Here is a 15,284-nt window from a genome sequence, read left to right on the forward strand (position 1 = left end):
ATCTGTCCTTCCAGTGAGCACTCAGGGCTGATCTCCTTCAGAATGGATAGGTTTGATTTTCTTGCAGTCCACGGGACTCTCAAGAGTCTCCTCCAGCACCATAATTCAAAAACATCAATTCTTCAGCGATAAGCCTTCTTTATGGTCCAGCTCTCACTTCCATACATCACTACTCCCTGGTAAGTGTGCAAACCACTACTATCTAGTTGGTTGATCTACCGCATGTAGCCTCAAAAGGCAGTCTGACGTCAATCCAGCTTTCCTCCTAAGCCCCACTAAACACTTCTGAGAAAACATGCAGCAGATCAGGCTTTAGGGCTCTTGCCAGCCCTCCTTAGGAGTAATAAGTTCAGACACGTATTTGCATCAAAGCGCAGAGCGCCAGAAAGCCAGCCTTCAGGTGTCGCTTTGCCACCTGTTTTGCAATCCTCTCCACGCTTCTTGGGGCCTAAATGCATTAGATTCAATGGGACTTACTGCTCATTGACTGCAAGCAGGAGCCTAAGCATATTTAAAGCTATTCATTAACTCTCGTTGTTTTCATTGGGGCTTGCTACCGTGTAAAAGGTCGCAGCCTCACTCTTGCTATCGACCTAATTAATGGGGATCTTTAATTACCATTAACTACCTTTTTAAAAACGAGGAACAGCAGCTAATTAGCTGGGTGAAACACCCATTAGAGCGGAGATGGGCACCCCAGATGTTGTTGAACTCCAACTCCCATCAGCCCCTGTCAGCCTAGTCAATGGTCTGAGATGGTGGGAACTGGAGTTCAACAACATCTGACCGGCCATGGGTTAGCCACCTAGTCTAGCCTTACAGCTCTAACAAGAACACATTTTAAACCACTGTAACTTTCATATGTAGTAAAATGGCCGTCCGGCTCCGCTCAGCAAACAACGGTGTGGTTTTTGGTTGGTTGGTAGGTTTCTGCGGTTTGCAGACGTGGATCATTTCCTCAGTTGCTTAAATAAGCTTCTTCCTTATCATTCCATAAATATGAATTTAAATATAAATAAATATAAATATACTGTATATGAATGAAATGGAATGGAGAGTAAGATCTCAAGAAATGTGGATAAGGAAGAAGTTATATTCCGGATCGTAATGCACAATCTTCATAGCCCCTGCTCCTGTGAACACCACGTGGGACTTCATGCCGGTTTAAACATACATATAGGATTGGGGCTGCGCAAAAGCCTCGCAGCGGACTCGCTTTTCTTTTCTTCATCCAAGTTTTCAGTCGGTTGGCAGCAGCCCTCGAGAAATGTTCTCCACCTCTAACTAAGGCTCGTCTTCGGCGTCCTTGGTTCCCTTCCCCACGCAAGGGGGTCTGGAGGGATGGTGAAAGGAAAGGGTTAAGCAGAAGGGGAGCAAGCGAAGAAGCGGGAGGGTCGCCACTTCGCGAGCGCTTCTTAATTAGGGCTGCCCAGATGACAAGGGGAGCTAGGGGAAGAGGTAGGCGAGCGCGCGCGCCTGCCTGCCTGCCTGCCTGCCTGGTCGCGCGCGGGTTTGCAGGGCTGGCTGGCTGGCTGGCGGCGTCTCTTGGCCGCCGAGGCCGGGTGTCTGGAGCGGAGCACGCGCTGTCAGCTGGTGAGCGGAGGGGCCATTCAGGCTGCCCCTCAGGGAGCTGCGGCGGCGCATTGAACGTCCTCGCCATCATCCTCTTCATCATCACCTTCCCCCGCGGCCCAGCGGAGCACAACAGCCAGCATTAGTCAAGCCCTCCAGGGCGCGCACAGCAGCGAGGCAGAGGCTCGCCTCCCGAGGAGTTGGCAGCACGCGAGGGCACCGCGAGGCGGGAAAGAGGGACGGGGGGCCGGTGGGGTGGAGGTGGGGTGGGGTCCACGGTTTGCTCATTCCTCAAAAGACTTTCTTTTCCATGGAACAGCCCCCCCCCGGTTTTCCCCACCCAAACAAAAGAGCTCACAAATCCAGGTAGAACACCGATATAGATGGGGACAGCAACCGAAAAGGAATGATAAGGCGCAGTACGAATGGAAAAAATGCACATGCAAGAAGATGGAAACAAAGTCTGCGGCACCAGCAAGCAAAAAACTCCATTGGTTGAACTGCCTTTCTTACCAATGATTCCCAAGTGGAGCAACCCATAAATACTACTACTACTACTACTACTACTACTAATAATAATAATAATAATTTATTATTTATACCCCGCCCATCTGGCTGGGCCTCCCCAGCCACTCTGGGCGGCTTCCATAGAAACCAAAAATACAGTAAGAGAGATAAAGGCAAGGAATAGGAGGCAAACTGGAAATCTAAAGCTAAAGTAAGGGTAAATGCCAACTCAAAAGCCGTCTTAAATGTATGGGAGAATATGGTGATCTTGAGCTGAGGCCCCAAAAACTGTAATGTCGGTGTCAGGTGTGCATCATTGGGGAAAGGATTTCAGAGTCAGGGCGCCACAACTTCAAAGGCCCTGTCCTTTGTGCACATGTAATGTGGTTTTGCTAAACATGGAACTTGGAGAAGCTCTGCAGTAGAGCTTAGCCCCTTCTTATTGTCTTTCCTCAGGACACACCGGTCTTGAGGAGCACTTGGGAAGGTGAGTGTGAGGCTGCCCTAACCCTTATCTCAGGCTGTGGATGGTCCCTTCAGGAGTTGGTGGTTATGCAGTCTTTGGCCTGGGCTTTCTTGCTTCCCGTTATGAGTGAAAAATAATGGTCAAGAGACAATTAATTTGCTTAAGTACTTTGCACAGCTGCCTTAGGCCAAGTTACCTGAGACAAGCTGATATGTGCCTTCTAAAACCTGGGCATGCTTGGATTAATAGAATGATTATTGTGAGAAGCAGGGAATCCTTCCAGTATGTACTGGATAGACACATTATAATCTTACACTGTCATAGCAGGGTTGCTCTAACTATAGGCAGTTGGTGCTAGAGCCAGAGAAGAGGACCTCTCCCTCTTTATTTGATGTCCCAACAACAGCAGAAGCAGCACAACAAAAACACATTGCATTCAGGTCACTTTTAAAACTAGCTGAACTGTTGAGCCATCTGCAGATATGCATCCTTACTGTTCCACTTGAAGCCTTCAAGATGTTATTAGGAAAAAGCACCACCACCACATGGTCCCACTGAATAGTCCTTTGCCAGAAGCTAGGATGCATCAATCCATCTATGTCCTGGCATGGTGTGGACTGCTTTATCAGTTTATCCAAGTGAACTTGCCCAAGTCCTACATCAAGGATTCCCATGTTGTGGTCTGTGGACCACCAGTGGTCCACAAGCTTCATTGTGATGGTCCATGGTGTATTTGTGGCTGAAGACGGGAGATGGCATATCCATCACGCTAAATATTCTTATTGATTTTTACTTGTATTTTATCGCTCCTTCTATTTCTTACATCATATTTTATTGCATTGCAATTTGAATTTTATGGCGTTCAAATGGCAATGCAATAAAATTCAATATATAAAATCCAATACAATAAAATCTAATATATAATAAATAAAATAAGCCATAAAAATGCAATTAAAACCATTCAGCATCTAGCATAGCACATTACAATGGCTGCAAAGGCAGAAAAATAAATAAGTGATCTGCAAAGTCCCTCAGCAGTTTTCAAGTGGTTGGGGGGGGGCGGGGAGTTGGGGAACCACTGTTCTACATTCACCATCAGAGACCCTGCTCTCTGGCCTCATCCCCACCCAACAGGGCTGGCTTGAGACATTTTGCTGCCTGAGGCAAAGGTTAATGGTACATTTCACCATTCCACAAGGGTCTGTCTGGTGTAGTGGTTAGAATGTCAGACTAGGAGCTGGGAAATGAGGGTTAATATCCCTGCTGGGTCATGAAACTCACAGGGTGGCCTTGAGCCAGTCACTGCCCAAGGGTTTCCTTGAGGAAGTGGAGGGACAAGTGGAAACTGCTCAAACCCATGGCTTCTAGGCATGGGAAAGGTGGAAGTGGAGATGAGCCCTCACTCTCAGACTTCTTACCTTTTGCATCTGGGTCTTTTTAGTGTTGAGAAAAAGCAAGTAAGAGGTGGCACAATAAAATTTTATAAAATTATACATGACATGGAGAAAGTAGACTAGACCATTGGAACATCATGGACATCCAATAAAATGGAACGTTAGAGGATTCAGGACAGATAAAAGAAAGTGCTTCTTTATGCAATACATAGTTAAGCCATGGAACTTATTCCCAGTGATGACCACCAACTTGGACCACTTTAAAAGACAAATTCATGGAGGAATAAGCCGCCTGATTTTCTGTTGCATAGACATTAACAGGTGATGACATAACCAAAACTTCAGGTTATGCAAAACCAGTTTTTTAAAAGCATAATTTAATCAAGTTAATACATTTAAATCAGTTTCTGTCTAAGCACTTTGGAGGCAGATGATATGTGTGTTCACATATACATGTGTGCATGTGTGTAGGCGAAGTATTTTATTGGCAGTGATTCTGCTGCAAATCAATGAGACTGGGCACCCTCCCATCTGGCTGATCTATCTATATTCAAGAGCGGGGATCTCTGTTTGAAGTCAGAATTCTTCCCCTGGAGATCATGCTGTGTAATTTAGCCTCTTTCAAAATATACACACAGATAACACAATAGACTTTAAAGTGCATCTGAAGGATTATTTTAATGAATCTAGCTAAGTGTTTTAACAGTTCAACAATGCTAATTCCTCTTGTAAAATAATAATCATTAGAAAAAGTCAAACACTTCTATTTTCCCTCTGCCCTTTTGAACAATTGGGTGGGAGAAGAACAAATAGGCTAGGATGAACCGCAGGAACTGAGCGTGGAACAAGCAAGGGTGCAGTTGTGATCAGTTTATCTGGAATATAAACTGTGTTTCCTTGTTGTATATGCTAGGGTGGAAGGAGAAGAGAAAGATACACAACCATTCTGTCAGCTGCCCTGTTTGTTTGTTTGTTTTTGTTTGTTTGTTTGTTTTTAAGGGTGGGATATAAATTTATATCATTTGTATGATTGTTACAACCTCTGGTTCCTTCGTTTTCCCATTCCATCCTGCATTGAGTGTCCTGTGCAATCATGCACAGTGTCCTTGCAGAAGCCTAGTCTGGTACCTATTAACTCCCACCCCAGTGCAGTCCTCCAGGACCTTATCTATGGTCAATATTTTTCACACTGAGGGATGAGGAATTGTGCTCCCTCCCTGCTCCAAGGGAGGGAACCACATAAAGCAATTAGATAAGGCATCCTTGGCAAATAAACGTAATCATGGAGGAAAGGCAATAACTCCCTGAAGTTTGTATGAGCTGATTCTTTGCCCAGTGTTTATTGATCCTGGAGACAGAGCCTTCTGTATTCAAATGTTTTAGGAGGGTATCCTTGCCCATGATATGGTGGGCCAAGAAGGAAATGTTCCTTCTACTCTCTGCATTTACACATAATAGCCTTTTTCAAACTTGGTCCCCAGATGTTGTTGGACTCCAACTTCCATCACCCTTGACCACTAGTCCGGGTAGCTAGAGTTGATGGGAATTGTAGTTTAACAACATTTGTTCAACAACATTTGGGAACCCAAGTTTGAGAAAGGCTGACATACAGTATATACCTGATATTATTTATAACTTTTCATTGAATATACCATGCATAGAGTGGCCTTTTTTCTGCAGTTGCTGCAAAACTATATATAAAGTGTTTAATAAGGTGGCTGTTAACTATAGAGTTAATTCTATAGTTCTAATTATAACATTGTATGATATTTAATAGCCTTTCCTGCCATCAGCAGTGTCAGCTTTTTGACTAAATACAATAAAAATGACTCAAATACTTGTCTGAAGTGTTGAAAGTGCAACAGGCAGGAGAGATAATTCTCTGCATCATTTAAGGGTTAATTCAAGGGTTATCAGTAAGTCAGCTAACCAAGAGGGTGTTGGTGGAGGTGTTGTTTAGCAACCAGGTAGGGTGGCATGGTCTTTAGTGAGATAGCACATGATCTGATTGGCTGTGTAGTTCTGAGGGAGTTTTTATGGCATGTTTCGCTGTATGTCTCCCTGCTGTGTACAAAGATGAAACCTCTGTTCCTTTCTCCTCAAAATATACACTGTTTTCTCTGAGTTTCCTCAGTAAAATATTATCAAGACTTTTCTCTCTGGACTCCATCTGCGTAAAGTGACTTTGCTAACATTGATAAAGCAAGTCAAGCAATGAAGCAGGATTAGTTTGTACTAATTTCTCTTTTCCACTTGTCATGCAATATATAATTGGCAGAGAAGAACAGGCCAGTTAAGTCAGACAAAAGGACTATCTAGCCCAGCATCCTGTTTTCTGGCCAACCAATTGGAAGCTCACAAGCAGGCTCTGAGAGCCATGGGCCTCTCAAAATGCTGTTTTCCAGTTCAAGGTAATACAGGGCTTTGCTTTAGGTTTCATGCTGAAGACCAAGGTATGAAGAACTAAAGTGTGTTGTTAAAACAGTAAAGCACACACTCTGTTGTGTGTTCCCCATTCATTCTTTTTCAGTGCAGCAGTTATAATTTGAGAGTGAACCTGGTTAAGTCCTCAATGCTGGATTTGATGAAATATAAACTAAGTTTAGATGTAAACATTGCCTGATGGCTTGTAGCCACAGATAAACTTTTCCTCCATAGATTTATCTGCTACCCTACACTAATAATCTAGTCAGATTGCAAAATTGTTTAATAAACAATTCTTACTTTAATAATTTTTAACTGAGCTGCTCAGAGCAGAGACTGCTGCTACTTTCAGACAAATTTTCCTTTCCCCTTGCCTTAAAAACAGAACAAAAATGAACCAAGTCCGCCTGCAGTATTGCCCCTGCTGTGCTCCTGCGATTAATTCAAATTTTAGTTTTATGCACCCTGCCATAAACATTTTATGGCAACTGCACCTCATAGCATTTACTCTTACCTAATAATAATTCGTTAACAACTCAAGAGGCAGGTGTTCTCAAGGATGTGATGCATCAACAAGGTGAAAATCTAAACTGATTTAGGAATTGTCATAAAAAGAGAGAGAGAGGGTAGAACAGAGCTAATAAAACTGCTGGCTTCATGCTCATTAAGCTGCTTGAATTTCTGGTTTGTAGAATTATACCTGGTGAAGCCATAAAGAGTATTGCAAACAGTAACACTCAACTGAATATTGCATCTGTACAGGTACACATGTAAAGGTTCGTTCTTATGCATTCATGCACATAAAGACCTTGCTTTGATGGTCTTCTGAGATGGTCTTTTGAAGTTAAGAGACTCTTTTCAGTTGCATGGGCAATTCTATATGTCATTTCTAAAGCTAGGTGGTGGTTACTATATTACTAGTCACATATTTATTTAGAGTGTGCCTGGTCATATATGGAAACTTTTGCTCACTGCAACACAGGGATTAATTCAATAGTAGTCAACCGCTAGTTGAATTGACAATCAAATTACTTGGTAGCTGGACTGAAGTACTTAATAGGAGTATAGTAGGGCAATTAATCTTACCATTCTAGGTTTTGGTGGAGATTTCAGTATGTGTGGCATAAAAGGTAAGACTTCCAGCAGACTTCCAGCTTAAATTGCACAAAATGTTTTAAAAGCAATTGTTGTATTTACTTTTTAAATGCATCATCATAATTAGAGACAGACATTAGAAAAATTCATGGAAGATACGGTAATTAATTGCAACTAGCAATGACAGCTATTGTGCTCTCTTCAGGTTCAGAGTCAATATGCCTTAGATTGAGAAAAATGATTTAATTCTCCCACTTAAATCAATGGGACTAAAAAGTGCTTAATTTTGGCTTTACAGTTGTACCTTGGAAGTTGAATGGAATCCGTTCTGGAAGTCCGTTCGACTTCCAAAATGTTCGGAAACCAAGTGCGGCTTCTGATTGGCTACAGGAAGCTCCTGCAGCCAATTGGAAGCTGTGGAAGTCATGCTGGATGTTCGGCTTCCGAAAATCGTTCAAAAACCGGAACACTCACTTCCGGTTTTTGATCGTTTGGGAGCCAAAATGTAAGAGTTCCAAGGCGTTCAGCAACCAAGGCACGACTCTATTATGCAATCCAAAAACTTCATCATGAACTCTAGTTCCTCCATGAACCCTGAACCCAAGTATATTCTAGCAATGTGCAAAGATAAGTAGGGCTCTGTGACTATTGCTGTGGAATTTGAAAATGGTCAGATCATCCCTGCATGTTTTTTAAGTCCACATGGTTTTTGCAGATTAGATATTCTCTATTCCTTCAAATATGTCTTTATGACTTGGAGATATGTAAAACCAAGGCAACTTGTATTGGGTCACTGCCCTTGTTAGTGTTGCTAGGTAAGTTATATGTGACAATATATGCAATGATGCCCTTAAAACGTTCTTTGTCATAATTGACACAGTAGCAAGTAAAACAGTCTTTGGGGGGACCACACCCATGTCAATACATTAAACACTATGCAGTATGTATATAAGTTTGAACAAACTCTAGGAGAGTGTTAGATGCTATGATTTCTTTGCATTATGGACACACCATAATTTCTTTACAGTATGGACATATCATCTGAACATCTTGCAACAGTTTTCACCCAGAGCAGTTCTGATTTATTGAATTTATATCTCACCTTTCTCCCCCAAGGAGCCCAAGGCAGATACACAACTGAAAAGCAAAAACAGGTGAAACATTGTGAAAACAATCACAGTTAAAAACATTCTTCCATCCAGTGATCTTGGGGTTGCCAGGAGCAGTATTCTTCAGCCACCAAATACCCAGGTAAACAACAATTTTTTCAAATTCCTCATGCAAACTTAAAACCACATCTTCCAAAAAGCTTGGATGGGTAACAAAAAAGAAAAATGAAACCATGTAAAAAGCTAAACATAACACCATTTCATCAAATAATTAACAAGTCTCCCATGTTTCCCAGTTTATGTCTAAGCCCATCCTGGCTCATTTTTCTAAAAGCTTCCTAAAGTTGCTATCACTGGATCAATAGGTGGGGCATGTGGGATTCAATGTGCCTGTAGTTTTTATTATCTTTGGAACTGCCATTGTAATGAATAAAGAAGGTCCATGCATAATACACCATAGCTAAGACTGACCACAGTGAAATGTTCAGATGCTGAACTGTAGTTAATTGGAAATGGAAGCAAAGACTGCTGACCTCTTCACAGGCACACTTCAAGAGGGGAGAGAGGAACACATAAACCCAAGGCTCATGCATGTAACAACAAGCCATCATGTCTGAACTGGACCAGTGAGATGCACAGCTTCTTTGTAAACATGGGATTGGGCTGCATGTCAGTTTAAATCCAAGAACTCTTACTGAAATTATTTGCTGAAATGTTTGTCCCCTTGGTTACACACTCTTCGGACACTTCTGGGAAGCACCTGTGGGCTTAAAGAGGGGAGAGGGTGGAGGCACACAAACAAGCCATGCCCCTACCATGTTCACATCTGCCAGCTCCACTTCAGACCTTCCTGGCCTGAAGAGAAAAGACCAGAAGTTTTGTTTTTAGTATGTTTGGGTGCATGCACATCCTAGCAGCTGGGAACTCTGAGAAGCCTGTTACCAATCATGGGACAGAGTCTCACTGTATTAATGACAGCATGCTAAGAATCTTCTGGTGCATGGGTAGGCAAACTAAGGCCTGGGGGCCACATCTGGCCCAATCACCTTCTAAATCTGGCCCGGGATTCAGCATGTTTTTACATGAGTAGAATGTGTGCTTTTATTTAAAATGCACCTCTGGGTTATTTGTGGGGCATAGGAATTCTTCTTCTTCTTCTTCTTCTTCTTCTTCTTCTTCTTCTTCTTCTTCTTCTTCTTCAAAATAAAGTCAGGCCCCCCACAAGGTCTGAGGGACAGTGGACCGGCCCCCTGCTGAAAACGTTTGTTGACCCCTGTTCTAGTGTGATCAGGTCTGAAGTGGAGCTGATGCGCTGGTGGAGACTGAAGGCAAGATTAGCACATGCTTCTCTTTCCCCCTTCCTCACTTTTAGCCCCTATGCAATCAGGTACAAGCTGATTCCAGCTTCTGTTATTCATATATATACATATATATATACATATACATGTACATATACATATACATATTTGGTGTAGCGTTAGTTTTTCATCTAAAATTCATTAAGTTTCATCAAATCCATTGTTGGGGCCTTCACCAGGTTCACTTTCAAATTACAGTTGCAACTCTGGAAAATAATAAATGGGAAACACACGACAGGGTGTGTGCTTTTACTACTTTAACATCATGCCTCGGTTCTTCACCATGAAGCCTAAAGCCAAGTCCTATTAAAGTGTTATAAAACACATCCTGTAGCAAGTCACTAGTACTATAAAACAACTTTTTATGGCTGTTGTAAAATGTGTACACCGTCCTTTGCAAGCTTGGTTTTAAAATGCCAAATAGTTTACTCGCTGTTAATCAAAGTTTGGCAAGTAATATGATTTCTTGTTCATATTAAGGTCTTGCTTCTTATAAGATTCTGACAATATAATACTAACAAAGAATCAAAGCTAAAATGACATGCCAATTTAACTGCAAATTATAATTTAAAATGCTTTTCAAGGAAGGCAACAGACACTTTATTGACCCCAGCCAACCAGCTGTTCCACCCTCTCTGAGCATCTAAAGATCAAAAGCCATCAAATGCACTTTTGCATTTTTTGCTGTGTACCATTTTATTGTGAGGATTGGCTTGTCAATGATCTATAAGGCTAAGGTACTTTTCACTTTTAGCTATATCTCTGCGTACGCTTAGCATTTTACAAGTGGAGCAGGAGCTGCAGTTGCATTTATAAGTCACATAAAACTAGATGAACTTTAAGGGCATGTCCTGTTGATTTTTCTAAAACATCAACAAAACCAATTGTGAGTGTTCTTGATGGTTTGCTTCATAAAATCATAATGCTGCAAACATGACTCGAGGTGTGCGAAATGCTCAAGATTCTCCAAGACCAGCTGGTCAGTTCTGGCCCTAAAACTTGCCAGATATAGAGAAGGAGGAATTTAGACACTGGCCTGCACTTGTGCTACTAATTCCTTCCAACTGTGTAAGTGATACTAGGGCATGGATCAAATCTGCTGGAGTGGGGGGGGGGTGGATGAGGAGAGAAGCCTCTAAAATGGGATTGCAAGTGAGACAGGCAGGTGAAAGTGGGAGAGGCAGAGCTACAACTGCAAGTTATCAGTCATCCATTATTCATTCTGTAAACAATGAAGGAGTGTGGAAGCAGCCAAACTTTCGTTAGCAAAGGATTAGGTTGTTGGATAAGAAAGACGTGGAAAATGAAATAAAACAAAATCGGACATAATTCCGACAGAGGCTCTGATAAAATGAATAAAAAGGTAGTGAATTATTAATCACTTTCATTAAGTTAATTGGAGCACTGGGCTTGGGTAGACTTTCACATGGCTTGCATGGTGCAAGTTTTTCCTGATATTGAAATACTTTATTGTCACTTGTACAACTTGTATACAGTGAGATTACAGCTCTCTTAGTCTTAATTCCCCTTGTTTACTGACGCACACCCACCAAACCCTGAAATGTTCTCCTTCCAAACCTGCACGCAGCAAAAGCTTTAAAATGAACTCATTTTTTGAAATAACCGCAAGCCCTGAACTTCATTTCTGCTGACCAGAAGTATATCTAAGCATGTCCATCAGTGGAGATGAGAGTGGGTTGAGTTTTCTTGTCCCAGTAAGATACATTTCAGAGCCACTTCCTGCTCACTAAACCCTGCTGCTTCTTCAGCTTCCAACACCTTGTCTTCCCAACCTGCTCCTTCTTTTCTCTCTGACCACACAGTGTTGTCCCACCACCAATCCCCAGGCTCTGAGCTGTCTTCCCTTGGGGGTTCCCTTTGGTGTTCCCCAACTGGTGGCTCCCACCACTCTTCTGCAGCCATCCAGACAATGACAGCTCCCTAGATCACCTGAAACAATCAGTGTGATTCATTGTTATAATCAGTAAGTGGCAATGCTGGTTGCTTTGATCTGTGGGAGTTGTACTAGGTAAAGGTAAAGGGACCCCTGACCATTAGGTCCAGTCGTGGCCGACTCTGGGGTTGCGGCGCTCATCTCACTTTACTGGCCGAGGGAGCCGGTGTACAGTTTCCGGGTCATGTGGCCAGCATGACTAAGCGGCTTCTGGCGAACCATAGCAGCGCATGGAAACGCCGTTTACCTTCCCGCTGGAGTGGTACCTATTTATCTACTTGCACTTTGATGTGCTTTCTGACTGCTAAGTTGGCAGGAGCAGGGACCGAGCAATGGGAGCTCAACCCGTCGCGGGGATTCGAACCGCCGACCTTCTGATTGGCAAGTCCTAGGCTCTGTGGTTTAACCCACAGTGCCACCCGTGTCCCATAGTTGTACTAGACAGTGTCTATCACTCCGTAGCCTCCAGAATGACATGTGCTCCTTCTAAACACTGTGCAGCCTTCTTCCAAATACAGGGGGCAGAGCCATAGTTCAGTGGTAGAGAACATGCTTTGCATGCAGAAGGTCCCAGCTTCTCTAGGAGGCAGGGTTGAGAAAGACTCATGTTTGAAACCTAGGGGAATCTCTGCTCATGGGAATATACCAGGGTGCCCTTCAGATGTTGTGGACTACAACTTCCATCAGCCACAGTGAGCATGGCCTTTGATCATGTATGATGGGATAGTCCATAACACTGGCCAACCCTGGTACAGATAATACTAAGCTGATGGGCTAATCGTCTTATTCACTAAAAGGCAGTTTCTTAAGTTTGTGTTAGATCTTTCCTCTTATTTCAGCAGCAAAGTAATCAAATCAAGCTAATGTATATGTGACATACATACATATCCCTTCCAGTTAAACCGGTAAAGGGTCCTAACTGAAATGGGGCAATCCAATTAATTTTCAATCATACCATGCAGTAGATACCATCTATCTAATAATGGACTGATCATCTAAAGCTCTGCTTTCCAGTTGTGTATGGAAATAAACTTGGTTAGCCTATCTCAATGCATTGTTTATAGCTATTTCCTGTTAACAAGTATTAATCATACTGTTTGTGATATTGCCATTATCAGTCTCATTTGCAGCTGGGCACAAGTTCAAGAGCAATAAGCTCCATGTAGAAATGTCAGAAGTAGGTTAATTTTTATGAGGCAAGAATGTTCTTCCACCAGAAGTTTCTTATCTATGCTTCTTTTGCAAATAAGCCATTCCTATCTACAGCAGCTTCCAAAGCAGGTAGTCCCATGGAAAACAATCAGTCTACTCTGAAACACTCTGTGGACAGCAGGCACAAGCTAATAAGCCCTAATCTTGCCATTGTTTAACAAAGGCAGAGTTTTATGTGCCTGTAAAATAAAAAGTAATAAATGAAATGGGCAGCAATTTATGGTCAAGATAAGGTAGGGGAAAACACAAGATATTAGTTCCCGGATGGGTTGAAATAATGTTTGATTCCTGTACAACATCTGATGGAAAAAAATATTCTCCTTCTCACATAAAACAAGAACTTGGTGTCTCCCAATTAAGCCAACTGGTAATAGATTCAGAACTAGCATAACTGTTCAACATGTAATGAGGAGACATCCATAGCTTGGTGGTTTTCATGCAACAGGTTCAGTCCTCAGTATCCCCAAGTGGGGCTGGGAAATACTTCTGCTTGGTAACCTGGAGAGCTGTTGCCAGTCAGTGTAGAACCAGCAGTGGGAAATGTGTGGCTCTCCAGATGTTGTTGGACTACAGCTCCCATCATCCAATATGTTAGGTGGCTGAAGCATTGGCATGAGAGGAACCAGAATGCAATAGAGCAGTGGTTCCCAATTAGCTATGCACTGCAGACTCCCTGGCCACAACCATACTGCTTTTGGAAAATTTGATACCTCTATGGTGGTTTTTGTTATGTGAATGGTGCCACCAACCCACTGGGTGGGTTACGCAGACCCCCTGGTGTCTGCAGACCACCAGTTGTGAACTACTGAAATAGAGTGCCCTGTTTAAACTGAATTGGTGCAACACAGAGTGGCCCCAACCTAATGTTGGTTCTCAGTGGTCTGACTCTACCTGACAATACCGAACCAGTTCCTCCTTCTGCTTTCAGAACTGCTGAGTACTGCAGCTAGACTTGGAATGTTTCCAAACCATCATGCTGCAGTGAGAGATGAATCCACAGACAACCCCCAGCTTGGTTCTGTCCTTTGTTTTCTGGTATACCCTTAAGATGGCCTTTCCATTTGCTTGCAAGGTGATGCACTGTAATATGCATTGTGGTGTGTGGTGTGTCTGACTCGGGCTATGGGTCTTATTTAGATTCCTGACAGCAAGTCCTTATCATACATTTAGAACAGAAGAAAAGCCCTGATGGTGGCCCTTCTAGTCCAGCAACCTGTTTTCAAAGTGGTCAACCTATGGGAAGCACTCTATCAGGACATGAGTGCAATACTTCTCTGTCCCTGTTGGCATTCAGAAGCAGGCTAACTCTGAAGTAGAACATAGCCATCATGGTTAGTAGCCACTGATAGTCTTAGCCTCCAAAAATGAGTCCAATCCTCATTTAATGCTATCTAAGTTGGTGGCCATCGTTACAGTTTTTGAGAGTGAATTCCATAGTTCTAACGGTTGCAGAAGCCATGCTGGTTTTACTTGTTCTTGTTCTTATATATGCTTTGCAATTCTCCATGCTTTGTAATTCTGTCTTTAATAATGCCATCCACATTTCCTCCCAGAATGGTTGTTAAGCTAATAGGATTGTAATTTCCCTGATCTATTCCACAGAAAATGCCAGAATCCACTTAGAGCAGTACTAGCAACATGAAAGCATATACAGTGGTACCTCGGGTTACAGACACTTCAGGTTACAGACTCTGCTAACCCAGAAATAGTACCTCGGGTTAAGAACTTTGCTTCAGGATGAGAACAGAAATCACGCAATGGCAGCGGGAGGCCCCATTAGCTAAAGTGGTACCTCAGGTTAAGAACAATTTCAGGTTAAGAACGGACCTCCAGAACGAATTAAGTTCTTAACCCGAGATACCACTGTACAGTGAGCTATAGCATAGGGTAATTTGTAATATGATATAGCATTTATTATTATTAACTATACAGTTCAAAATACTTCTCATAACATAATCTCAGTGTACAGGACCAAAAGAAGATATTAGACTTCTTGTCCATCAAACCAAATATTATCTACTCCACATGGCGGTAATTCTCAGAAGTTTCAAGCAGAAGTATTTTCCATCACATACTCCTTGCCTAATCTTTTTAGTTGAAGATGCCCGGGGTTGAACATAAATCAGAGTTATGATCCCTGCCCAAGGGAAGGAATGTTGCAAGCATATGTAAGTCTTACCATGTATAGTAAGC

Source organism: Podarcis cretensis, assembly GCF_951804945.1.
Source record: "Podarcis cretensis genome assembly, chromosome: 9".
In the NCBI taxonomy this organism is placed as follows: domain Eukaryota; kingdom Metazoa; phylum Chordata; class Lepidosauria; order Squamata; family Lacertidae; genus Podarcis; species Podarcis cretensis.